Raw genomic sequence first — 25,502 nt, forward strand, 5'->3', positions numbered from 1 at the left:
AGGGGATCTGAAGGATGGGGAAGGAGGAAGAGAGTATGTGTCTTCTGCTCCTAAGTTTCATTCTGTGGCTACTTGGCCCTTAACTCACTAGCTCATTTCCTGGGAGGTGGGAGTGTGGGAAACAAACATTAATGCAACATGGTTAACCCAAGAGATAAAGTTTTTCATGGTTGACCCCAGAGGCTATAAGGCTGTTTCCATGGCCTGTTTTACCTTCAATTTCCATACCTATTTATTCCAATTTTTCCCCAAGTCCTCATCATTTTCAGCATCAAACCTGGTTAGTTTGGAATTTTTTAAGTGTACTATTGTAACTGGAGCAGCTAAAGACAGTGGGCCAAATTCTGAGGTCATGGCTCCGACCAGCCATAGTGAGAACTGGACCTGAGTAAGAAGAATGTCAGGATTTGACCCAATAACAGAGAGTGGGAAAATTTAATTTTTAAAGAAAACATGGGAATGGGAAAACATCATTTTTAAAGAAAACAAAAAAAACCCTAACAGATGTGATGGTCTCGTTATGGGAAGTTGGGGCAAAACAGATTTTCAAAACTGCTGCTGAATTGTTTCTTGCAAGCCTTGTTTCTAAACGGGGAGCCAGCTGAGAAAAGGTGGGTAAGAGAGAAGAAAATACTCCAACGTCCTCTGTCCTCTTACCTGTTTGACAAAGACTTTTTTTTCTCTATATGCATTGTCCCATCTCCATTTGCTTTTCCATGCTGTTCCCTACCATCCTGACCCTATATGCTGTACTTCTAGGGTCTGCGGGCAATATATGCAAAACTCAAATGCAGGGGGAATGAGAGAAATGGTGATTTCCCCTCCATTCCTTGAAATCAAAGAGATGAATGTAATATATGTTAATAAGGGGAGAGGAGTTCCCGTAGTAAATGCTCCCTATTCACACCCTGAGTATTGTGTATATGTACATGTTCCTATAAGAGGAGCATCCCTTTGTCAGCCTTTCATCTGAGTGCTGAGTGAGGCCTAGCAAAGACGTTGGAGTTTTTTTTAGTATTAGTAAAAATACCCTTCCTGTGTGATTAATAGCCAAAATGGTGAATACCAATTAGAAACTAAGGCTAAGGGAAGGTGGGGGAGTAGGGAGAGAGTTTTTGGGTGGCAACATATGCCAGTTGGATCTTGGTCTCTCTATTCATTGCATAGTGTGGCTTTAAATATTTGCCTTTGACAGCTTGACCCTGTGTTCACTGGGTCAGATTCAGTTCTGTGACACCTGTGTGAGTCTTGGGGTTTAAGGTCAGATAGGGCCACCAAGGCATCTGGTCTGACCTCTGGTATATATCACAGGCCACTGACCCCACCCATCTTAGGAGATGTACACCGTGGTACTCAATTCTAAGATTGTGCTTTCCTTAGATGTAGGATCTCCTGCTTACCTCAACAGCAGTTTGGCACATGCTGGAGAGCCGGGTACAGAAGATGGGTATTACTGTGAGGTTCTGATGAGAGAATTTTGCTCTTTATGTGGGTGAAGTTTCCTTTGTACTTTTCAATTTTTCATGACCCGGACAGACCACATCTCTAGTTGGAGTGTATCAATCTCCTGACCCATTCAGTTTTTAACCTCTCTAAGGCTGTCAGAAATGGTGCTAATTTCTACCAAATGTATTTGCTGCTGTAATGCACCTATCTCCTGGAAGCTGAATTGCAACCATCAATGTATTTCACATAGGTTACCAAACAGCCATTAGAGAGAAACAACTTTCACGTACTGTACTACAGACCTGGGTAGGATTTAAACTGGCAATCTAAAAGTGAAAGGTTCCATAGTCCATTAATAATCCATCTGGTATTATCTAGTTCCTCCTTGTCAAAATTCCACTTAATGGAAAAGTTAGGTGCTTTCCTAAGGATGTAAGATTTTTTTTTCTACAGACTTTGGGTTTGCCAGAGCTGCTATGGGAACTAGGCGTCCTCCATGTTTTTTGGAAAGTTCTTTCATTCTTCTGCATTGGAAATCAGCTCTTCTTTTCTATGTGGAAGCCCTTTGCATCTTGCAGGGCTCAGGTGGAGTAGAGAGAGAAGGGAAAGAGGGGGGGAAAAAGAGGGGGTGACACTTAAAAACAAAATGGCTAAGAAAGCTGCTTGAGTGTCAGAAGAGGATGTGTGAGGGTGGGTAACCCCCACAGTGCCACATAGAAACGACTGTAGGTATATGTTTCCCAGATAAACAAGACATTGCCAGTGAACAGACATGGACCTATAGAGCTGGCTGCAATAATAATAATAATAATAAACAGCCTCTCAGATAATGGTGCCGTATGTGATTCACAGAAAAGCAGTGCATCTTGGGCCTGATCCAAAGCTCATTGACGTCAATGGCAGTTGCTCCATTGATTGAGCAGCCTTTGGTTCAGACCCCTTATAAAAACATCAGCTGTGCAAGGACTTCAGTTGTTCTCTTGTTTCTCAGGACCCTTTTTTAAAGATCTATTTGAATAAAGCTTCAAACACAATGGGTGGAGGAAGCACATCAAGGTCACCTATTCGGCCCAGCAGTCCTCTAGGAGGACAGAGAGAAGTTCTTTATATTCATTTTTCCATGGCTGCTTTGTCCTGAAGGACCCTTATTTGCTTCCATTTCTGTGCTTGAGTCTCTGCGTAACATCCCCCACCATCCTTCCATCTGACAGGTGGTGCCCCTTTGAAGTCTTGCCAACCCTGCTGCTTAATCCTCTAGAAGTGTCACTGCTGAGTGACGCAAGGTGCTTCTTCTCTCCTAAGGGCTTGAATTCTCTCCTATAATCCAGCTCTCTGGAGGTGTGCAGTACCTAACGCAGTAGCAGGGACACTTTGCTTTTGTGTTTTATTGTAGGGTTCCCAACTTTCTAATTCTTAAAAGCTGGACCCCCTGCTCCGCCTTTCCCCCCACATCCCTGCCCCCCCATTCACTCCTTTCCCATCCCGCCCCCCGTTGCTTCCTGCTCTCCCCCATCCCTTTCCTTTTTGCTCAATCCTCACCACCTCCCTCTGCTCCAGGGCTGGGATGGGAGCTGCAGCCTGATGCAGTGCCTGCTGCCTGCCTGCCCACGTGATGCAGAGAGGAGGCAGCCCTGACTGAGCAGGGACTGGCATAGGTTAATGACCTGGCACTTCCCCTGGCCACGGTAACTGGACTTTTGGTGTCAGGTTAGTACATCTGACTGGACACTGCCAGGTCCTCTTTTCGACTGCACTTTCTGGTCGAAAACCGGACACCTGGCAACCCTACTTTATTGGTCAAGGTACATGCCCTGATTCCCTTGTCACTTTCAGCAGATGAGATTTCTAGGTGGGAACCTGGTGAAGAACTGTTTGGAAGCCAAAGGTGACACGTCTTAAACTGTTTGTTCTCAGGAATTACTTGATATAACCATACAAATTGCAGTCTCTCTTTAAAGTATCATATTTCTGAATGTGATGTTACAAAATGCAATGATAGCTATTATTAATAAAACTTAGCTCTTATATAGCATTTTTATATAGGGGTGGTCTCGGGGTTGAGACACAATCAGGAGATCTGGATTCTATTCTTGTCTGTGTCACACTTCCTGGGTGACCTTGAATAAGTCACTTAATCTATACATTCCTCACTTTCACATCTATAAATCAGGGATAATATTTACCTACCTCACAAGGCTGTTGCCAGCTTACATTTGTTAATGTTTATAAAGAGCTTCAACTTTATGGATGGAAGATGCTATAGAAATGTAAAACATTAGTATCTTCATAGTGCTTCTCAAACATTAACCCATCCTCACAACAGATATCTAAACAAAGCCAATTAATGAAGGTAGTTGGCTGCAACCATAATCAATATATTTAGCAAATACCCACAGTCAACTTCTGCCCTGGTTTATACCCGGTGCAATGCTATCGACTTCAAAGGGGCTGTGCAGAGTGCAAGTCAGGGCAGAATTTGAGCTCTGTTAGCTATCTTTGGATATGCCTAGCTAGATACTTATCTGGCCCTCTTCACTTTCATGTCTAAGCACTCTTGCAACCACACTGATGACCAGTAGCATAAGTGTGGGTAGAATTTGGCCTGCAGAGTCTTTATTACTGGTGATGATGCATGAGAAGAAAATAAACTGGTTGGCTCTCAGATCCCTGGTTGTATTTGAAGGACTAACTAGCATGTGGAAAAAAGCAAAACAAAGAAATATAACCTTTTATCTGGAAACTGAGCAAATCTGATATGGAATCAGTGAGACAGTATAAACATAGGATCCCATGATTCCACTTTTACAGTCAGTTTGCAGAACAGAACCATTTCGGTTAGTTTCACAAGACAGAGCCTTACAGAGGCAAACTCAGGGTGCAGTTCTCACACAGCAGTGTTGCAACCTGTGATTTAAAGGGATTAACTGTTATGTCTTTTGATCACAGCACTTTCCACGATACAATGTATTGCCTCATTGTGATGCCAAAAACCTCCCTCTTTCCTGGTGAAATTCAGTACCTTCGTCCCTAGTGCATGCATGCGGGTGTGTGCATATGCACACACACGTCTCCCTATAACCTGAAGCTCTTCAAGACCATGTTTTCTCCCTCACCCATAGGATTTTTCCTCTAGCTGTTCCCCTGGAGTTGCACTAATGTGCTAAAATAAGATCTACTGTCTTTGCTCTGAGCCTTATTTGCATATTTGTTTATGCCCAGTGTACAATATTAAATGGAGAAGGTGGAAGGAGGGAGTGGCATGTTAGGATTTCAGTGCTGTCTAAGCACGGAAATGCAAATATATTTCTTTTTAAGTAAAAATGAATAGGCAATGTTTTAACTGTCCTCAGACTGTCATTTTGCTTGCCCCAGAATATCAGGATTGTGCAGTACCTCCTGGTTTATTTTTCATGTCATATTACATACAATAGAGCCTGCCTTCTTTACACCTTGAGCCATGTTAGCAACAACCGTGCACTGCCAAAATTGTGCCTGACAACTATATTCCAGCTCTGTTGTTGCTAATATGGTTGTAGCACAGCTTCCCTGTAGACAAGGATTTTTTTGAATAACCATAGAACGTGGGTGAGGTAACCATGAGGCTACATTCCCAACTTGCCGTGAAGACAGTGGGAGCTGCGTAGCTGCAAGTACAGGAGCATCTGTCCCCCATGATGAATATGGGCACACATCATGCTACAACTATGTCCAGCTGTAACTGTGTCTGGAAACCATTTCAGCCCTGATGACAGGTCAGAGCATGGAAAAGGATCGGAGGGAGACAAAGACAAAGGAGTCAAAAAATCCCCAAAGAAATCTGAGGAAAAAGATAAGGGGAAGAACACAAGCTCTCTACACAAGCCACAGCCCTCAACTTGGACCTGAACTGCGCTTACCTGAAAGAACGCATTCAGTGAGCACTAACCACCCCCAGGGAATGTCAGGCTGAAGAGTGCTGTTACCTACCTTAATTCAGAGTGGCAGGGGTGGTTAAAATTCAGATCATTGCTTATCCTAGGCATTAGCCTGACTTGTGCATCTGTTTTGTGTCGTGTGTAGAATTCAGCGGCAGCATATGCTAATCAAGCTAATGTTGTTATCACATTATCTTAGGCAGCTATCTGGGGGCTTATCTAATAAATCTGTGACTTTGGGAGGAGGTGGCAAGGGAGGCAGGATGATAGATTGGTCGCTCGGCAGGTGCATTACTGAAGGCTGGGAGATAGGCAGGAGTGGCGACTTTGGAGTAAGAATGGGGTGGGGGTGGGAGGACCTTCCAGAAGGAGGCTCACCATCTTGCACGTAGTTAGCTGTTAGCAACTGAAATCTGATTACTAGACCCTAGGAGCTGAAATACTATGGTTATTGTCGTGGGAGCTGATTATCATGACCCTGGGAAACGGATTGTCTTTACTCTAAGGAATAAATCAGCCACTCCTGAATTCATCCTGAGAACAGGTGGCTGGTCCATGTGCACAGGGCTAAGTGCCAACGGCAGGTTAACTGGCAGAAAGGAGAACTTTTGTAACTTGCTCACCTGCTCTCCATTAAAGGCAGCCCTGAAATGGCTGAGAAAGGAGAGGGAGCTCCTTGCATTTACTTACTGGGTTGTTCTACCACTGATATTAGAGGGAAGAAGGGAGAAAGAATCCCTTCATTAGGAAAACTGTGAGATTTATCCTTTGGAATGTTTGCACTGAGCCATCATTGTGAACACTTTACTTTCACTGTTGCCTTACTGGAGGGCCAGAAATCCATCGAGCTTCTTCTCCCCATTCACGCAAATGGCTCTTGTACTAACTCTGAGGCCTCAACTTTCCCCAGAGTGCCACATAGATGAACTGAACTCCTCTTTGCAAAGTCTCTGTTTGCACAAGTGCTTCCACCCACCAGGAAAGAACAGGCATGTGGTATCTAATATCCAGTCTGCGTTCTAGGCTTATCCACGTAAGGGTCTTGCTTAGAACATGGTAATCCCAGAACATGGCTAAAAACCAGTTTGGTCTCACAGTATGGATGGGACCAAGTTATATGTGAACCATGCTCCTGATCTGTGTGGCAGCATCATTTGGCAACACAGTTGTTATAACATGGTTTGCTTCTGTCTGCACTGCAAGACTGAACTATTTTACCCAGGTGGTGGGGCTGCTGTGGTTGAACTGAGTGCTCCTACCCTTTCCCTGTATAGTTGACTTTATAGACTGGGCAGAACCTAGCAGCTGTGGGGTTCCAGTGCTGCGTTGACAGCATGTGAGGTGAAACAAAGCTCATAGGTCAAAGGCCCAGTGTAGAAACCACTAGCCCTAGTCAGTGGGGAGGTGTGTCTGAAGTTGGGCATTCATTATTACTGGTAATACAAATAAAATATTTAGGTTACAGTAGCACCCAACAGTTCAACTTGGACCTAATGTGCTGTAACTTTACCAAAAAAAAAAAAAAGAAAAAGGTAAGTGAACATAGTTGTGAAAATGTGATAAAAGCACTGTTGTGAGGAAGGTATAACGTAGCAGACACCAGGCAAACTTCCCTGCCCTTTCCCTCCACTGCCAACATGCTTCAGTCCTGACCTGTGACTGCCCCCCTTCTATTCCTGTCCAAAGCCCCAAACATAGCTCTGCTAATACATTTCAATCCCGATCTGTCTTCCTTTGCTAGTCCAGTCCTTTTAGGGCAGGGTCATGCCCGGCACATGAAGGATCCACTTGTAAACTTTGTTTTTTCCACTGAAGTTGCCAAAGAATTATTGTGCGGCGGTGTAATACCACAGGTATCTTTTTGTGTTATGGCCTGTTTGAGTGGAACTCCAGGGCAGCATTCAGCCACTCCTGTGACAGAGGGCATGGGAGGTAAACCAAGACTGTGTAACTAAAAGGAATATACTGAAATATCAGCAATTAGATGCCAAGTGTGTAAAAAAGCCCACTTCAGTAAATTTCCCACATGAATGGGAAAACCATCCCCTGCCTCTGAAGAATTCAGAGCTCCACATTCATATTAAAACTGCTTTTTAAAAAAAATAGGGGGGTTGCTCTTGACTTTATTGAGGAACTTGAAAATGAAAATAATATTTAGCACTTTCCGTCTTCCAAGGGCTCAACAAACATTAACTAATTACTCCTCCTGGTAGAGGGGTGCTAGATGATGTGAGCAACGTCAAAGCAGGGATTTCTTAAAAGTAAGTAAAATGAGTTCCCAAAATGCCTGTCTGAAAACTGAGCACGGTGCCTCTCGTGCTTTTACCCACATCACACAGCTTTGTACGGTTTGGTTGTTTTGTTCTTGCTTTGGGGGGGAGGGGGAGTTAAAAAAAAAAAGATTTATAGTTTAGAAAACTAAGATACTTCCTTCCCCCAGCGCACACTTGGCAGCTTAAAGGGACACTGTAAACTTGATTATTATTTTTTTTAAGCTGACTAATTAGACAATACATTCTTAGAAAAACAGTTCAAAAGAATCTTCGGGGGTTACTAGTAACAGCAGTAGATATAACGTTTTCAGATGGAAATTTGGGGCCAACTCCTCTGCAGGTGTCAATAGGTGTTGCTCCATTGACTTTAATTGAGCTATAGTTGTTTACACCAGCTGGGGATCTGGACTGTGATTTGAGGGTACAGTCGCTTAACAAATAGCAAAGCTCCGTACTCTTGACACCACTTTTAGCTGTCAAGAGCCACCACAACAAAGGAAGGGCATGTGATGATGTCAACAAAAAAGGACAGGCTCAAGAAAGAGTTGTGTAGGGTTTTCTTTAAAAAAAAAAAAATGGAAGCAAATCCAAATCGGAGCCCTTAGAAGGTTTTGCTTTTGATCTTGGCTGGTTGGCAGACCTGATAGACATATGAGGATCACCTTTAATCAGCAGTGGTCTCTGTAGAACAAATAGAAGTTTTAATAATGGGATCCTCCACTGAGTAAAGCAGGGAGCTACAAAGGTTGTGTGGGGAGGGTCTGATATGGAGATGCCCCTGGTAAGTACTTTATTGCCACAGTCAGCATGAAAGACCAGAGGTAGCTCTTGTACCTACTCCTGCAATTCTTACATCTTTAATGCATTTTCAGCTAAAGGCAATCTTCCCTCTTTGTATGTTTCATGTGAATGCTGTAGAACTGTACATGTAGTTATAAAAAAAAAAGCCTTGGAAAAGAAGGAATTTGGTCGATGAAGGCTTAGGATTTTTCAGGAGGTTGGGAAGGAGGAGATTTTTCAAATTTCATTAATTGATTTAGGAACCCAAGCCCTGTTGATTTCTAATGGGACTTGTGCTCTTAAATCCCTTAGGCACATTTGAAATGCTGTCCCCGGACAGACATCTTGGACAATTTGCTGCCAAAACTTAACAAAACAAAGCAATACAATAGTGCTCCAGAACACTTTAGGCATGCGGTCGTACCAGCTGCTACTGGGGAGTTTGGGAGGAGAGGCTGAAGATATTTGGATTACAGAATCCTAGCAGTTAGAACTGGGGGAAAGCTATGTTTATTCCCATGCCAGTGCAGAACTGTTTCCTGCTCTACACTCTCTAGTGCTTTATTTAGACTAGTTCTACGTTTTTCCAGGGATGGGGTTCCAGGGCTTTGTGTGGGAAGTTGTTCCACAATCCAGAGGATCAAGACAGTTTTCCTGACATTCAGTCTATTTTTTTCTCTCTTTTCTTAACTTGACGCTATTAGTCTTGGTAACGTGGTATCCATGCCAGACAGTTCCATGCTGTCCATGGGGGTTACACCCTTTAAGTATTTGTAGGCAGTTCCATCTCCCATCATTTATGCGAAGGCTCAGATATTTAGATCTTTTAATCTTTCTTTATAAGTCAGTCCTTCCAGATCATTAATCATTTCTGTTTGCTGTGTTCTGAATTCCCTCCAATTGCTCTTCATCTTTCTGGAATGGAGCAGTGCTTTAAATTAAGTGTGTGATTACAGGGATTGCACACATTTGAAGCTTCCTAGGCAAGGAAGGGAGAATGGGCATAGAATGGGAGTGGGAACAAATATATCTTAAAGAGGAGAGAGAATATAATATATAGGAAAGGTCAGTTGTGCATAGTAAACTCTTTCTCTCAAATCTAAAGGATGGAAGGTTGTCTATAAAGAGAGAATGCAGTACTTGGGAAAGGTTGTTTCATTTTCTTGTGTGTTTTTGGTTCACTTATACTTTTCATAATGATTTTCCACAAGCATCACCTTTTTATGGCTTAATGTATGGCAGTGTATGAGTGATATGCCACTCGCCGTGCTTTCCATGTTAAACCTCTGCAGGCATTGGTTTGAGAAGAGGAATCGCTGTAGTTTGAAACAGGGTAATCCCGTTTGGTGCCAAAGAGGCTGTCTGATTAGCCTATGTGCATGGGAAGATTTATGTACTATGTACTATTGTAAGATTCCCCTTTTTCTGTTCCCTTAGATGCAAATTTGTGGCATTTTGTATTCCTGCATGTTGTGTATTGTCACGGGATTCACTCCACTCAACCACTGGGGCACCTCCTTGCGGTTCATGTGAGGATTAGCTCACTACTGGTTTGATGCTCCCTCTCGTGGTTTCTCAGCCCCTTGTCCTAATCTCTCACTGTGCAGCCTCTCATGCCCCACGAGCTGCAGTGCTTCTTCGGGGCTTCGCCCTCTGGCCAACTCATTACAGTTTCCATGCCACTTTTGGGGTATCAAAGGAACTGCCTCAGGCAGTCTTCAAAGTCCACTGCCCTGTACATGCCACTCCCCCAGCGGCTGGTAGGGGAACCCAGGCCTGCCCTTTACACTAGGAGCCAGTCTAGGGAACCTACAATCAGCAGCTAAGGTCCATGCCGTCTCACCCTTACTGCTGCTTTCCCTAGACGTCTTCCTACTCCTTTCTCTCAACCTGTGAGTGATTGCTGACTCTGTCCCCCTGGCAGTCCTTTCTGCATGCCTCTCTCTGACATAAGGATGTAAGAACGGCCATACTGGGTCATACCAATGGTCCATCTAGCCCAATATCCTGTCTTCTGACAGTGGCCAATGCCAGATGCTTCAGAGGGAATGAACAGAACAGGCCATCATTGAGTGATCCATCCCCTGTTGTCCACTCCCAGCTTCTGGCAAACAGAGGCTAGGGACACAAAGAGCATGAGGTTGCATGTCTGCCCAGCTTGACTGACTTCATGCAAGCCCCTCCTCTTTCTGCCCAGTGGGCTTCAGGTTCAGTTAGGGCTGTATATCCAGCCTACACCTCACCATGTGCAGCACATCCAGTGAAGTAGCTCCTTCTGAGCCATTTTAACCCCTTTGGGGGTGGTGTGGGGTGAACACCACATTATAGTGGTCATGTAATGAAAGATGCTGTTGTAACACATGTAAGGAAAGGGGCAGAGCTAAGGTTACGTTTGGAATCTTAATTCTGATTTTCTTGACTTTGTGCAATTAAAATTTTTAAGTTTAACTTTGCATTAATGCAGGGTTTGCTTCATAAATGTGTTTATTAAAATTAGAACATACTAATGATCCTACGTTTAACACTGTTGGAGAACTAATTGAATGCTTTTTTTTCTTCTGATGGGGTAGAAAAAGGAGCAGGTGAGGAAAATACTTTCAGGGTGGTAGAGTGCATACCAGTGTTTCTGTGCATCAGCTTATTTTAAAGGTAGAGGGGCTTGAAGTATCTTTGTGTCACTGCTGCACAAGGAAGTTCTCTTATTTTAGATACAAATTTACCTCTGTCCCACTACAGGGAATGTTGGATCCAGAAATATTGCATCATACAGATAAGACTAGAGTATAGATTCTTAAAATAGGTTATTGTGAGCCTTTCCAAAGCAACGGGAAAATTCTTAGGCTGCTTATATCAGAAACACTGAACCATACTTCGAAACAGAAATTTACTGAGTCCCCTCCATCGTTGTCATTGAATTATGCCTTGAGTTTCACTTGTCTATCGCCATATAACGCTATGTTGCACAGGCCTGAGAACATAATTTAGCCTGAATAAAGTTTATTCTTAGTTAAGAATGTGTGAGAAGAAATGAGCCCAGCTTGACTTCAGAGCCCAAGTTGAGTTTGCAGGACTGGCACTGAGAAAAATCATATTTTTCTTTGTAATCTGATTACATCGGTTCAGGCACCAGTGAGGGACATGGTACCATTTTCAGGTGGGCACTGTTCAGAGTCAAAGTGTACTTTAAGAGGCTGCTGTATGTTCAGCAGTGGTCCCAGTGATTTCATCTGGATGAAAATCTATAGATAACTCTCAAACTTCCAGGAAGGAATTGTCTTTCCCTCACACATCTTGATTTGCCTTTTTACATTGCATTACAAACATCAAACCCCGTTATCATGCCTTCTGTATCCCATATATTCCCACGCTGACCTTTCTGAGTGTTTTGAACCTCCAGTGTTGCATGCTAGGGGGGAAAAATATCAGACCCCTTTCCACATGTCCCTCTGGAATTAGCAGGAGTTGTGCTGTTTAATCCTTCAGCCACTGGGCCATGCTGCAGGGCAGTAGCAGCAAGTGTAAACAAAATGCATAATTAATAAACCAGTGGTGGGTTGTATTCAATTCTTGGCAAGCGGTAGGATGTTGGGGAGAGGAGGGCGGGATGAGACTGTGAGGTAATTATAGATTTGAAAAATGAGTTTGGAACTCACAGTAACCTTTCTAGGTTAGCCGTCTCTGTGATCGATGGCCTGCATTGTTTTCTCTCTGACCTTTTCATGAACTTCCCTTTAGACTGAGAGGGGAAATATAGTTATTCCCTTCCCAGTATTGTTTGTCAGTAATGCGCTCAGGTACAGCCTTATTTTTGTGCTCTGAACACTGCTGTTTGTGGGTAGCAAATCATATTGCAGGGAAATAGAAATTATGCCTTTTGAAGAGTCCTTATAGTCGTTTCCCGCCCCATGCAAGGAAACAGTTTATTATTCTAGAGATTGTTTGCCCATTCAGGTAATTATCGCCAACTCTGCTGAAAATGATATTGACCTGGCAGGGTTGCTGTTAAACCAAATGGAACAATCTGTAGAACTGAAATAGACACAGGTGGGGGGATTTTAACAGAAATGGAGTCGTGTGTTATAGAGTGAGAGAGGTGATGACACCTAAACTGTGCACTAAGATTAGTGGTTCAGGACAGTGAAGTTGCCTACGCTAAGATGCAGAGGTGACTAATGTACGTGCCTAAGATTTGTGTCATGGGCCTAGAAAAAGATATTGTCATGGGGAAATGATGCTCCAGTTGTTTCACCTGCTGCTTGACTTTGCCACCACTTGACCTTCCCAGTCTAGAGTGTGTCACTTTCTCTGTCTGTCTAACTGATCTGAACCACAGCCTCCAAGCAATCCGCCTGGTGAGGGTCACCACGATGTTTTTAAACTCTGAACTCTTTGTAACCACATGGACGCTTCAAACCAGTATACCCAGGATAAAAACAATGAGTTTGGTTCAGGCACATCAGAGTCAGGAGTTTGTGACTTTCAAACAAAGCTTCCAACATGCCAGAAATTTTGGAGCATGCCTTTGGCAATTCTCCAAATACACAATGGGTTTGGAAGAAGGGTGTGCAGATACTTGTCTGACATGCAGTCATAGTAATTGCATGACCCAAATGCACACACAAGTGGGTCTCTATCTTATAGAAAGGATGGGCCTTTGTTTCCATGTCCTGGAAACTTCCTTTGATTGTGGCATTTGTATCCCTAAAGTACCTATGGAATTCCCATCAGCCAAAAGAATTTCTGTTAAAAAGGGAATTTCTTCATCATTTACAAGCACTGTATTGGCTATTTGAAAAATAGTCAAATTTTAAAAATGACATCCTTATTGCAGCGAGCGCCAAAGACAGATTAGAAGTTAAAGTAAGTCAGATGGGAATCTTTCCAAACTCTACCATTGTCTGGTTAAGAAAAAGAAAAGTTTAACTTGGGAAAAAAAACTACTAAGTTTCATATCTCCAGTGATTCTGTATCCTAGTCACCTAAGATTTTAACATGCAGGAAATGTTCATATTTTTTATAACATCAAAGTAAGTTCAAAAATGTGTGTTGGCAAGAAAAAAGGCACCTGGAAAAGGAGACACTTGAAGAGTCCCAGAAACTAATATATGACTATGTGTTGACATGTTATGAAGGTGTTGGTAGCAACTCCATAGTTAAGATTGTGTTAAAATTTGCACATATAGCAGGACTTAAATCCCTCTGTTTCACACTTGAGTGATTGAATTTAGCCTCCAGATTTGGCACAGTATCTTTTTGGAGGACAACTGAATTTTCTATGTATTATTGTACTTAAAATATTAGCTAACTTTTTCAGAGGAAACATTTAAGAATGCTTTCTTTTTGAAATTTTGCCTGGTTTCTCTCACATTTCTTTGGGTTTTTCTTGAAAAGCAGCCACAGGCCCAACAAACTATATGCACACAAACTGTTTTTGAACTTCTGAAGTTCAAGAACCACCTTTGTAAATTAAATACATTCCCCTTTTTCTTCACAACCAACTTTACCCCCAAGCCAATAGAACTGCTCTGATCCATCTGCTATGTCTGTTCTTAACAAAAAAAAAGTGAGAATTTTCAAAAACGTTCTCTTCCATTTTTATCAATATTTTCTGACAAAGTGTAGAGAAAATGGGTGGGGGGGAGTTCATGAAGAATGTTGTTCTTATTGATAATATTCCACCTGCACTATCTCTGACTTCCGAGCTGTGCTCTGCACACACTGGGAAGTGAGAGAGGCAGACTGGGCATTGGAAGATATTAGGATGGTCTCTGGGGGAGACTGTAAGCAGATGAGCAGTGATGTGGAAGAGGGCAAGCAGAGTGAACAGGGACATGAGGAGTAAAGCAGGGCTTTAGAGAGATGGGGTGATGTTAGCTGGGATTTGTGGGGGAGTGAAGGGGGAGGACTTTGGAGCAAGGGACCTGATGGAGGATGGGCAGTAGTTATGCATAGGGTCTGCAGTGGAAAGAGGGAGCCCCACATCTCTGCATTTGAGGCTTTGGCTGTTCGAGGGCTCCCCCAGCACCTTCCCTTTCCAGTGTCATGGGTGCTCTTAAGCACTGATGCCTAGTTCAGGAAAGATGGTAGGTAATAGTTTGTTACCATATTTTGTTGCAAGTTCCAAACACTAGATTCTAAACTGAAGCATATTGGAAGCAGGTTTGTGTGCTGTCTTATTCTGGGCAGCTGTATGCGATCAGCAGCCTGAGATTCCAGAGAGGCAATTGATATCTCCTGGAGACTTGCCTACCCCTGATTTTATTATTTGTGTTAATAACTGACTGTGGAGTGTTAATTGTCTACATAAGACCTATTTGGGACTATTCAGTGGGATATAAAGTTACTAATTCCAGGGTATTTGTAGGATCCGGGCCTTAGATTGTAAGATCATTGGGGCAGGGACTGCATCTGCTGTGTCTTCTATAGTCTGACTACATAGTCAGTGCTTAGCAAATAATACTACTTGGTACAGGTAGGTTCCATTTACCCAAATGAGTGGGATTCTATAATTAGACTGTAAGCTCTTGACTGCAGGGACTGTCTTTTTCTTATGTATTTCTACAGCACGTAGCACAATAGGACCCAGATGGGGGGTTGTAGGTGCTACTGCAATACAAATAAACAAGAATAATGAAATAAAGAGGTGATTCATAATTAATGTGTTCATTTAATTCTGTAAAGGAGAATAATTTTTCTCACCACTGTGCCCAGTCATTTGTACTGAGAGCTTTCATCTCTGTTACGTATTCTGCTTTGTGGTATAATTTCATCCTAGCTGGGTATGATTGGAGTTCAGGATATTTAAGTGTTTATTGATGCTATTATTAAAATTTAAAGTTTAAAGAAAAATCCTGTTAGCTAGGTCTTAGTGTTTGTAGACCATCATAAATGGGAGGGGAAATGGTCTAGCGTAGAGATCATGCCCCACCTTCTTTGTGTTTGTTGTAGTTTACTCCCTCCCACCCCCGGCACCTAGCCAGCAGTCGCCACTCTCCAGCCACCTAGCTCTGAAGGGAGTGCTGTCGCTAGCAGCAGCGCAGAAGTAAGGGTGGCATGGTATGGTATTGCTGCCCTTACTTCTGGGCTGCTGCTGCTGCTGGCAGGGGCGCTGCCTTCAGAGCTGGGTGCCTGGCCAGCAGCTCTTGCTTGCCGGCCACCCAACTCTAAATGTGTACAGTAAAGTTTTTGGGTTTTTTTCCCCTAAAGCTTCTCATGCCCCACTCCCCCAGAATACATCCCGCTTGCCCCCCAGTTTGAGAACCTCTGGGGCAGAGGACTGGCAGTCAGCAAACCTGGATGCTGTTCTTGGCTTTGCCACTGACCTGCTGTGTGATCTTTGGCAAATCCCTTCACCTCTCTGTGCCTTTGTTTCACCTCCTGCCATATGTCTACTTAGAATGTAAACCCTTTGGGGCAGAAGCTGTCTCTCTCTGTGTGTTGGTTCAGTACCTGGTGCAATGGGGTTGTAATCTTAGTTGGGGCCTGGGTGTGTCACACTAATATAGATAACATTAATATTAAATATGCACAGCTTTCAACAAACAAATACATAATGGCAGGGTCCCTGCTCTGAAGTGCTTGTAGTATAAATATTTTACTTTTTTTTAACTTTCAAAAACAAGCACACATAGATACACCTCTACCCCGATATAACGCGACCCGATATAACACGAATTCGGATATAACGCGGTAAAGCAGCGCTCCGGGGGGGCGGGGCTGCGCGCTCTGGCGGATCAAAGCAAGTTCAATATAACGCGGTTTCACTTGTAACACGGTAAGATTTTTTGGCTCCTGAGGACAGCGTTATATCAGGGTAGAGGTGTAAATGAAAAAATTAGAAAAACCTGAAATAATTTGACATTTTTAGGTCCACATCCTGCCAACTGGCTTTACTTGGGCACAGGGGTCTTCCTGCGTTAGGTGAGTCACAGAATCGTGGCCTGAGTCAACTTTTTAGAAATGTTTCCAAGGTAGAAAGCCTCTGGATTCTCTTTCTATTGGCGATCACCTTTTTAGTCAGTGTAATCCCAGGTTGCCCAGGTCATAAAACCACCACAGCCTGGTGTGTCTGGCAGTGTCTGCTCTGGATGGGAACAGCATTGAGAGCTACAAGTCCGAACTGCGAACGTTTGTTGGGCTGATCAGGGTAGGGGCCCAGGAGTGGAATAACAAGGGGCTGGGGCTAGCTGCCTTTGCAGAGCTGGGAATGGAAGATAGGGAGGGTGTAAGCAACAAGATGTCAGCTTCAGTGACTGAATCTGTTGGGTTTTTTTTAATTTCCCGTCTAAAGAAAAAATAAGTCTTAAATATTTAACAGTGAAAACAATAGATGAAAAAGAGGGCGGGTGGAGTTAGAGGCAAAGCTTGGCACTGGTGGGTGTTTGGCTCTGAGAGAAGCGAGAGAGGCTCAGATTTGCATAAATTGCATAGTGAGGGTCAGAAAGTGGAATCAGAATTGTGCTTTCATTGCTGTGGCATGAATGGAAGCACATAATTGACATTCTTCCCCTTCTGATCAGATGTCTCCTCCAGGGGAGCTCACCACCCAGTACATTGTCTCTCATCCATTCAGGGCCGGGCTTGGACAGGGCTTTTGTTTTCAAATTATTATTTTTCTATTATGTGATTCCTTCTATCACCTGGGAAAAACCCTGGCATGGCCCGTTCCCCTACTCTGTGCCCCCACCCTTTGTGTCACACAACAAAAGATCACATTGTATTGAATATAGCTGCTGTTTCCCATCTTTCTAAATTTCTGGATCCTCATGCAGCTGAACAAGCATTACGGGTAACAGCAGTGGTGCTTTCCATTGTGTGTATCCTCATGATCAGCTGGGTAAGGCTTTCCTGAGAGATGCACAGGGAAACTCCCAGCTGAGACAAGCTTAGCACAGCTACTGGCTCAGCCAAGGCACAGTTTCCTTTTGGCTCACCTGAGAGAATTGCTTCTTGTGCATCACAAGGTTCGCAGTTCAAGCGTGAGTAGGACATGCCCATAGACTCCAATTCAGAAAGCTTAACATTTAACCATGTACTTAAATCCTAATGGGACGTAAGTACTTGCTTATGTAACCCCTCTGCTAGGCTGAAACGATAGCAGCAAGGGCCAGGTTCAATACATAGGGGTCCCTTCCCCACCACGTAATGCAAACCAGCTCGAGCCCCCACCCAGTGACCTGGGAAAATCTTACACACACCCCTGGGCGCCTCAAGGAGGCAATACTTCCCCTCTCGCAAGCACAGACTCTTGGTGTAGCAGAAAAGGTTTAATCACGTAAGATAAACAACAAGCATTAAATTTGGAAAATACCTCAACTAGAGTTCATAGGTCAAACCGTGAGCAAAGACCCACTCCAGCAAATTGGGCCGTGTCCTTCTCTCTGGGCCCTTGAGTCCAGCAACCCCCCAAATCACCCACAGTCCCAAAAGTCCCACAATTCAAATGTCTCTGTCCCGGGTCAGTGCAGCCCCAGAGTTCAAGAGTCTCTTTGCAGAGGCCCCCTCCCCAGCCTACGTAGAAAGGGGCACCTTACGTGGTTCGGGGCCAACTGCCCTGCCTCTTCGTGGGGTTCTGCTTCCACTAGTCGTCCCCGCAAACAGCTCAGCTCCGCTTGCTCTGTGGGCTGCTCCACTCTGTCAGCTGCTCTGGTCCACCAGCTGTCCTGTGATCTGCTCCAGCCGTCCTCGCGAGCTGCTCAGCTCCACTCACCCAGTGGCTGCACAAACTGCTCCACTCCGCTCTGCCAGTATTGCTTCAGGCTCCCCCACTCATTAGCACAGTGCTCTCAGCTCAGCAAGTCCAGCTCTTCAGTGATTTCAGCTCTTAGTGATTCCAGCTCATAGTAGGAGAGCCCCAGTACCAGTGAATTCAGCTCAGTAACCTGCATCTAGATTCTTCAGGAAATCAAAAATTAACTCTGACATTCCACAGTGGAGAAAGGCATAAGTGGAACTGGTGCTTCTGGCTCACACAAGGAGTCTATACCACCAAGTACAGATATCTGTCCCCAGCCTCTCTCCCTTGACTGGGTTTTGGAACCCATGTCCCTTGTCTAGCAAGTGCTATTTAATTGATAATGAAACCCTCTATCATAAGACAGTTTTGTAGTTCCTCATTTACTTAATCGGGGTGACAACATTTTATTGCTTCTGCCCCAATAACAATGAAGTTGGGGCTCCCACAGCTGTGAAAATAACCATCCCAGGCTGCTGTGCGGTATGCTAAGTGGGGGTGGGGGTGCCAATGCAAATAACTGAATTGCTAATACGAATACTTGAAGCTTCTTTCTGCACTCCCCATAATCTACCACCAGAGGTCAGGGTAGAGCTCATCCTGACTCTGCTTACACTTATAGGGAAGCATGTACTAAAGTGCTTTGCTGAATCAGGGCCATAGCCAATCCAGACAGGAATATTACTAAGGACCGGTTTACATAGGGTGACCAGATGTCCTGATTTTATAGGGATAGTCCCAATATTTGGGGCTTTTTCTTATATAGGCTCCTATTACCCCCACCCCCGTCCCGATTTTTCACACTTGCTGTCTGGTCAGCCTAGGTCTACACTACATATTTACATTGGTGCAGCTGTGCCACTGTAGTGCTTCGGGGAGGAAGTAAGCAGAGCTGGTGGGCATGGGACAGAGCCAAAACTTGTGTTGAAGGGGGAACAGAGCAGAGGCTGGGACTGGGAGCCAGAGGGATTCCATGCACTGGGTCATAGAGCCACTCAATGGCCCAACCACCTGTCTACCACTCATACAGGGGTGGGACTCTGTCCCACGCCACCCAGGTCCGGGTGCATGTCTGCCAATGGGGAGGCAGTACCTTCGGCTGGGTGATGTAATGGCAGAGCACCTTCCCTGCTGGCAGAGGGAGGTGGCTGGGCCAAATTTGTGTGGCACTGCAACCTGGCACACAGGGTCCTGCTGCTTCTAATCTCTGCCTCTGCTTTGCTCTGCTTCCCCATAGACACAGGCTTCGCAGAGCCCAGGACTGGGAGCAGGAGCCCATGCACCAGGTTACAGTACCAGTGAAATTTGGTCCGGCTGCCCCTCCATCATGCCAATAGGGAAGGGGCTCTGCTGTTACACCACCCAGCCCTGGTTACTGCCTGTCCACTGGCAGAGATGTGCCACGACCTGCCCATGGCTGGCCACAATCAGATATGCAGTAACATATAATAATATGTAACATAAATGATTTGCTGTGATGTCAGACCTTTGGTCATTGCTTGTCCACCATAAGCTCGGGCCCACCCAAATTTCCACTCCTAGCTATGCCACAGGCCACCAGGCAATAGGCTTGCATCCTTTCAGTTCTGGAGCTCAGATTTTCCTCCAACCCCCACTTTCAGCCGCGTGGGGCCTGTTACTAACTACAATACTTTCTCCTCATTTAATAAGGGGTGTGCATTGTCTCACTCTATATGTCCAGCCACTGGAATTGCATCAGAACCCTTTGCGGTTCCTGATCCCCTCAGACAACAAGTGTATTGCACCTACAGTGCAACTGAACTGTGCCTTGCCATGTGGGAAGGGCCAGGGGGAATCTGTGGGCACTAATGCATGAGCCCATCGTTCACTGTATCTATAGAGGCTCACTTAACTCTGTGGCCCCCTGAAGATCAGGAAGATCAGTGATAATTTTCATAATCACAGGAGTCGCTTTGAACTTCCAGAGTCTTGGTCTTTCCATAACACCTCCCCCTCCCCCCACACACACTGTAACTTGTTGGAGAGGTCTCTCATTTCCAAGGCACAGGGAAAAATCAGAATGATGTTTATGAAGTATAAACCAGGTGAATTTTGATTTCCCCTCTGGCTCTAGAGGGGAGCAGCTGGTGGAGAGTGGATAAAAAAATGCTTTATCTGCTGTATTTTGGTTACCCGGAGTTGAGTGATAGGTTTAATAATTGATAGAGCAATTTAGCAGTGGTCCATAATCCTGAAAGAAGCCCTTGCTCCCCTCCCTCTGAGACTGACAGGCTGCTCTCGGTGGCTTTGCCTGCAAAATTTCAGTCCTTGGTTTCAGTAAACAACATGACAGGGGTGGGGGGGGAAAGCAACTGTTCTGAACCTTTTGTCTTGTTTCTGCGAACAGCTGTGCTGTTTTCTCCAGCTCAAAGCTTCCACTGTTTGTTTGCGTGCTCTTTCTCCGTCTCTTGTTTGAAGTGAGTGGGAGGTTTCCTTTCGGACCCTGTCTCTATTAAAGGCAATTCCCAGTGGTGTACGCATGGATGTAGGTTTCTCCCTATAAAACCCCTAATGGAGATGTGCAACACTGGCCCAAAACTGGACTTACACCCCTGCAGCTTGCTTGGATAAGTTACAGGATTAACCAGTGCCAATTTCCTTAATGTGAAGAGGCCCTCTTTTAACTCTGGTTCAGCTGTTTTCAGACCGTGAGGATCCCAGTGTAGGTCATATTTTCAGTCAGCTCCTGACTTGTGCGTCCACTTGTGGTGCTTGTAAGTGACTGCACCTGCAAAAGTGGATGTGCACAATCTGCACTTGCGCAGCCCACTGCTTTAGTAGCACATCCATGGTTCCGCTTGTACACACATTTTTCTGCATGCATAGGATGATGTACACCCGCGTTTAGGGATTAATATTTCCTAGCCATATGTGTTTGAGGATGCAAGCATGGGGGTTGCGGGAGGGGAGGGGGGTTAGAGAGTTTGGAGGGAGAAGATATAGAAGAGGAGATAGAGAAGATAATACAGGAAAAGAGAGAGAGAAAGTGAGGTAAGGAGGTAGAAGAAGAAAGATAAGTTAACAAAGAAACAGTCACTGAAGACCAACAGGAAAAGAGTGGTCATGCTCTTTTATAAGGAAAGGAAAAAAAAAAGTGGAGTGAAGCCTAATAGGGAAAATGAGTACAAAGAAAGGCATAATAGTAAGTTACACTTTTCCACATGTATTATATAGATATTGGATTGACAATATGTCGCAAGTAAGCACAGTATGCAATAGGCAATACTCGGCTGTTTTATGCCATTTAATTGCAGAGGGCCGCGCCTTTGGGGATGAGGCAAGGCAGGTATTTTTCAGCCTTACCTATCAGCATGCTGCTAGGTCATTAATAGTCAGTCTCAGGCGGAAGTTGTTTTAGTCCCTGATTCTGAGATGTATTTGTTGTGAAATACCCTATAGTAACTACAGGTTCCTGAAGCTTACCTGGTAATTACCCATACTGGGTCCAAAAGTAATTCCCATGTAACATGCCCTCTGTTCTTAAGACAGATATAACTGTGCATGCACTTGGTAAATACACAGTAAGATCTGCCCCACCCTTCCCTCCTGCACTCCCAGTTGCATGCTACTTAGCACAGAAATATAGGGATTGCTGTAACCATGTCATTGGCGAGTATATATGTTCTGCCCATTATATTTATGTCCTGTAACATAAACCCTTACCGAATGCGAAGTTGATACAACAGTGGTCTCCAACGCAGTGCCCGCGGGCGCCATGGCATCTATGTGCGCCCGCATACTGTCCGGCGGATGAGCATCCACCGAAATGCCGCCGAGAAGCAGTGTCATCCAGAGGTGTCACTGCCGAAATGCCACTGATTTTCGGCGGCGACGTCTCTGGATGCTGCTGCTTCTCGGCGGCATTTCGGCGGCGACGCCTATTGACGTTACCGCTTCTCGGCGGCATTTTGACGGATGCTCGTCCGCCGGCCACGGTCCTCGGTGGCTTGTCATCCGGTACCCGCCAGACGAAAAAGGTTGGGGACCACTGTGATACAACCTTCATTCCTCTTAGTTCATACAGAGTGTGGAGAGCTGAATGCCTGCCTTTTTTGCGGGGGGAGGGAATGTCCTGGAAACTAATCTTGTGGGATTCATCATGATGATAGGTGTGTGCATACTGTTATGAGTGCTCTCTAGTGATGGATATGACGACAATACTGCGTAACACAGGAAATGATTGCTGGGCTACACCCAGAATCCTTAGCAGGAAATTGGGTGTGTCTGCATTTGAAGAGTGAAAAATAAAGCATGGTGGATTGTTAGTGGTGCCCATCAGGGGCTCTGTCCTCTGTTACAAGCATAAACAAATTAAACATTTTAATGGGTGCCCAATACACTATGTATCTGATAGAACTGGTGGCATCCCTTTGTTGTGTCCTTCCCTGCCACTTCACTGTCCCCTGGCCCAGCTGAAAGCTGTCTATGACTATTGATCATTATAAAAATGCAACATTTTTCTGGCCTAGTGCTTGTGATAATGCTTTGTTGTGCTGTGTGAGAGACTCTGGTCCATACCAGATCTCTTGTGACTGTAGCTGGGCATCTACAGGGATAGGGTGCTAACTAGAGCTGGGCGCTAATACTGTTTTTTGGTGAAAAATGTCGATTCAGTGGCACTGAATTTGTATTGGTTTTGTCAGATTGTTTCGCCTAAATGAAACAAAAAAAAATCCCTGAAAAAAATCAAACTCTTGTTTTCATATTTTCAACATGAAACATTTTAATTTTTAATTAAAAATTTCTTTCAATTTTAGTAAAAAAAAACAAAACCCAAAACACTTCAGAAACATTAAATGCTCAAAACTGAAATGAAATGTTTCGTCCAACTTGCATGCTATTTTTTTTTAAATGTCCATTACAAATTGAAAAAATCCGTTATTCACCTAGCTGGTGTTAAGCCCTGTTAGGTCATGAGGAATTTTTGCTTTTTTATAGGGATTCCTCTGGCTGGGTAAGAAGCTGCTTAGACAGACTCTGAAGCCAGCCCTCCAGAGCTCACTTCAGTGAGTCCGTATCTTGAGAGAGGGCATTCCCCCGGTTAAATGGTTATTCCTCAGACTCTGCAGCTTCCACTCTGAACTACAGTTCACTTTGCTGTGACCTGAAAAATCTCACGGTGGAAGCTTGGACAAAGAAATAGAGTTATCTGGCTAGTAAATAATCAAAACAATTGCCAACTCACCGAAGAGAATGTCGACTGCCTTTGATGTGCAGGCTGGGAACAGCTGCTGTGTTTCATAGTTTGCCTTTTCTAGAGGACACTGAAAGATATGAGATGCACAGCCCTGGATACCGAAATATTTTATTCATCTACAGAATGGGAAACATCAGTGAAAGTTTCTCCTTGCTTCCCACAGCCTTCTGGTAGAATGGTCCCCATTGGGGGTGAGAGGGTAGCATAGTCTAGTGAGGGTGCCAGTCAGTGTCAAGGGTGTGGTGATGGTTTTTTGTGATGTGGGTAGTTGTCCGCTAGGAATTGGACTGAGACAACCAATTTCGTGTAATTTCGTGTTCATGTAAGAGTGGTAAATAATGTCCACCGGGTTTGGCAAGTGCGGGCTGAGCTGTGTGATGGGTTGCTAGTAAGTTCCACCTTCAGTTCTATCTATTGGCTGGTAATTTTGCACATTATCATGCCTATGTATTATGACCCCCACCCCCTCCTGCCCAGGATCTGGTATAAAGGTGTATGGGACCTAGACAGCACCCACCTTTCAAAGGAGGCATCCCAGGCAGACAAGAGTGACTCTCTGAGTCTTCTGATGCCCCGCCCCCCAAGGTCAGTTTCCCTTTCTGGGTAACAGAGCCGCAAATATATCAGCATGCTCCTCTGTACACAGGCTTCCCTGGAAGGACCCTCACTGGGATCCCCTGCCCTGAGGAGCCAGCTGCCCTGCCCAGCCCTGCATTAGGGACATATTTACTGAGACTTGCAACATTGGCTCCATCTGTCCCCTTCCCCCCCTCCCACTTGGGATCTGCCTGGTGTGAATCTGAAGGGCACCCTAGGGTGCAGGAGGAGCTGCCCCAGTCCAGAGGGGATGTTCCTGACACGAAGTGGGAGGAAGAGGAGGGACATACCATACGTGTGTGGAACAATGTCGGGGATAATACAGGTGGGCTGGAGTCTAGACACAGGGTGGGGATGGAGGTCAGGACATGGGGGACAGATGGAGTGGGGTCCAGGATGCAGTGGGGGACAAATAGGATGGCAGGGATTACATGCAGGGTAAGTGGTTGTGGGGGAGGCTAGGAAGATGAAACAGATTACAGGGCAGATGGGGTGAGGGGATGAGATACAGGGGCAGGTGGGGCAGGACGCTAGAGAAGGGGGCTGATGGCATGGGGGCAGGACCCTGCTGGGTAGGAAGACTGGAGATGGGGCAGGCCCTTGGGAGCCGAGGGGCAGATGTGGGGGCAGTACCCTGGGTGGCAGATGGGCTAGGACATAGAGGGGTGAAGCGGGGGTGGGGGGTTAGGACACAGTAGGAAATGGAGGGCAGGCGGGTGGGGGTAGGATGCAGGGGGCAGGGCAGGACCCCAGGGACAGCTGAGATGGGAGAGGACAGGGGGAGATGGGGACAGAGGTTGCCACTGCACATCCTAGTCCCTGCCATCCCATTTGTTCCTCTGGTTCCCACCTGCCCTGGGGAGCCACTTCTGCTTGAGCTGGTCCAGGGAGAGAGCACTGGGGGTCAGGCAGGCTGTGGGCTCCCCAAGGCTGGACTTGATCCATGTAGAGGCCTCTATGGGTGTTTTAATGAAGATGTCCCATTGCAGAGAGGACTAAATCAAAGCTTGTTAAGAAACCATTAATACGAGTCAGGGTGCACATAGTTAGTCCACACTGCAGTAAGCTCGGGGGGTAGAGCACATCCCAGCTTCCTGCAAATCTGCTGCCCTAGCCAGCTACCGAGCTTGCCTATGCCTAAAGCATCTCTGTGCATAATGTGCTTGAAAAGGTACCACACATGACACATACAAGTGTGGTCACCCCTCCTCAGCTCCCTGTTAGCTCCACCACTGATCTGAGGGTGGGCACCCTATGGGGCACTTTTAAAATTCAGAAGGAGCCCAGCTGTCAAAATCCGACTCTGTGGAAACAAAACTCCTTGGCGGTCGCTTTCGACGTCCTGTGATAGGTGGATGAAAAAGCCAGCGAGCGAGACTGGTAATTAATTTTCCTGACAGAAACACCAGACAATGAAATTACCCTGCTGCAGAGCAGGGTCACTGAAGTAAATATTCTGCCGGAGGCAGGCCTAAAAGCAGCATAGGGTCATGTGGCAGAAGCGAGCAAACAAAAGAAGCAGCATTTCCTCATTTGGGGAA

The 25,502-nt window shown here is 45.2% G+C and overlaps 1 protein-coding gene across 5 annotated transcripts in view; it reads left to right on the top strand.

The window, feature by feature from the left end:
- The window catches only part of HIPK2 (homeodomain interacting protein kinase 2), a 204,186-nt gene that overhangs the window by 107,153 nt on the left and 71,531 nt on the right, over nt 1-25,502 (top strand). The window lies entirely within an intron of this gene.

The sequence above is a fragment of the Mauremys mutica genome, chromosome 1, assembly GCF_020497125.1.
Source record: "Mauremys mutica isolate MM-2020 ecotype Southern chromosome 1, ASM2049712v1, whole genome shotgun sequence".
NCBI lineage: Eukaryota > Metazoa > Chordata > Testudines > Geoemydidae > Mauremys > Mauremys mutica.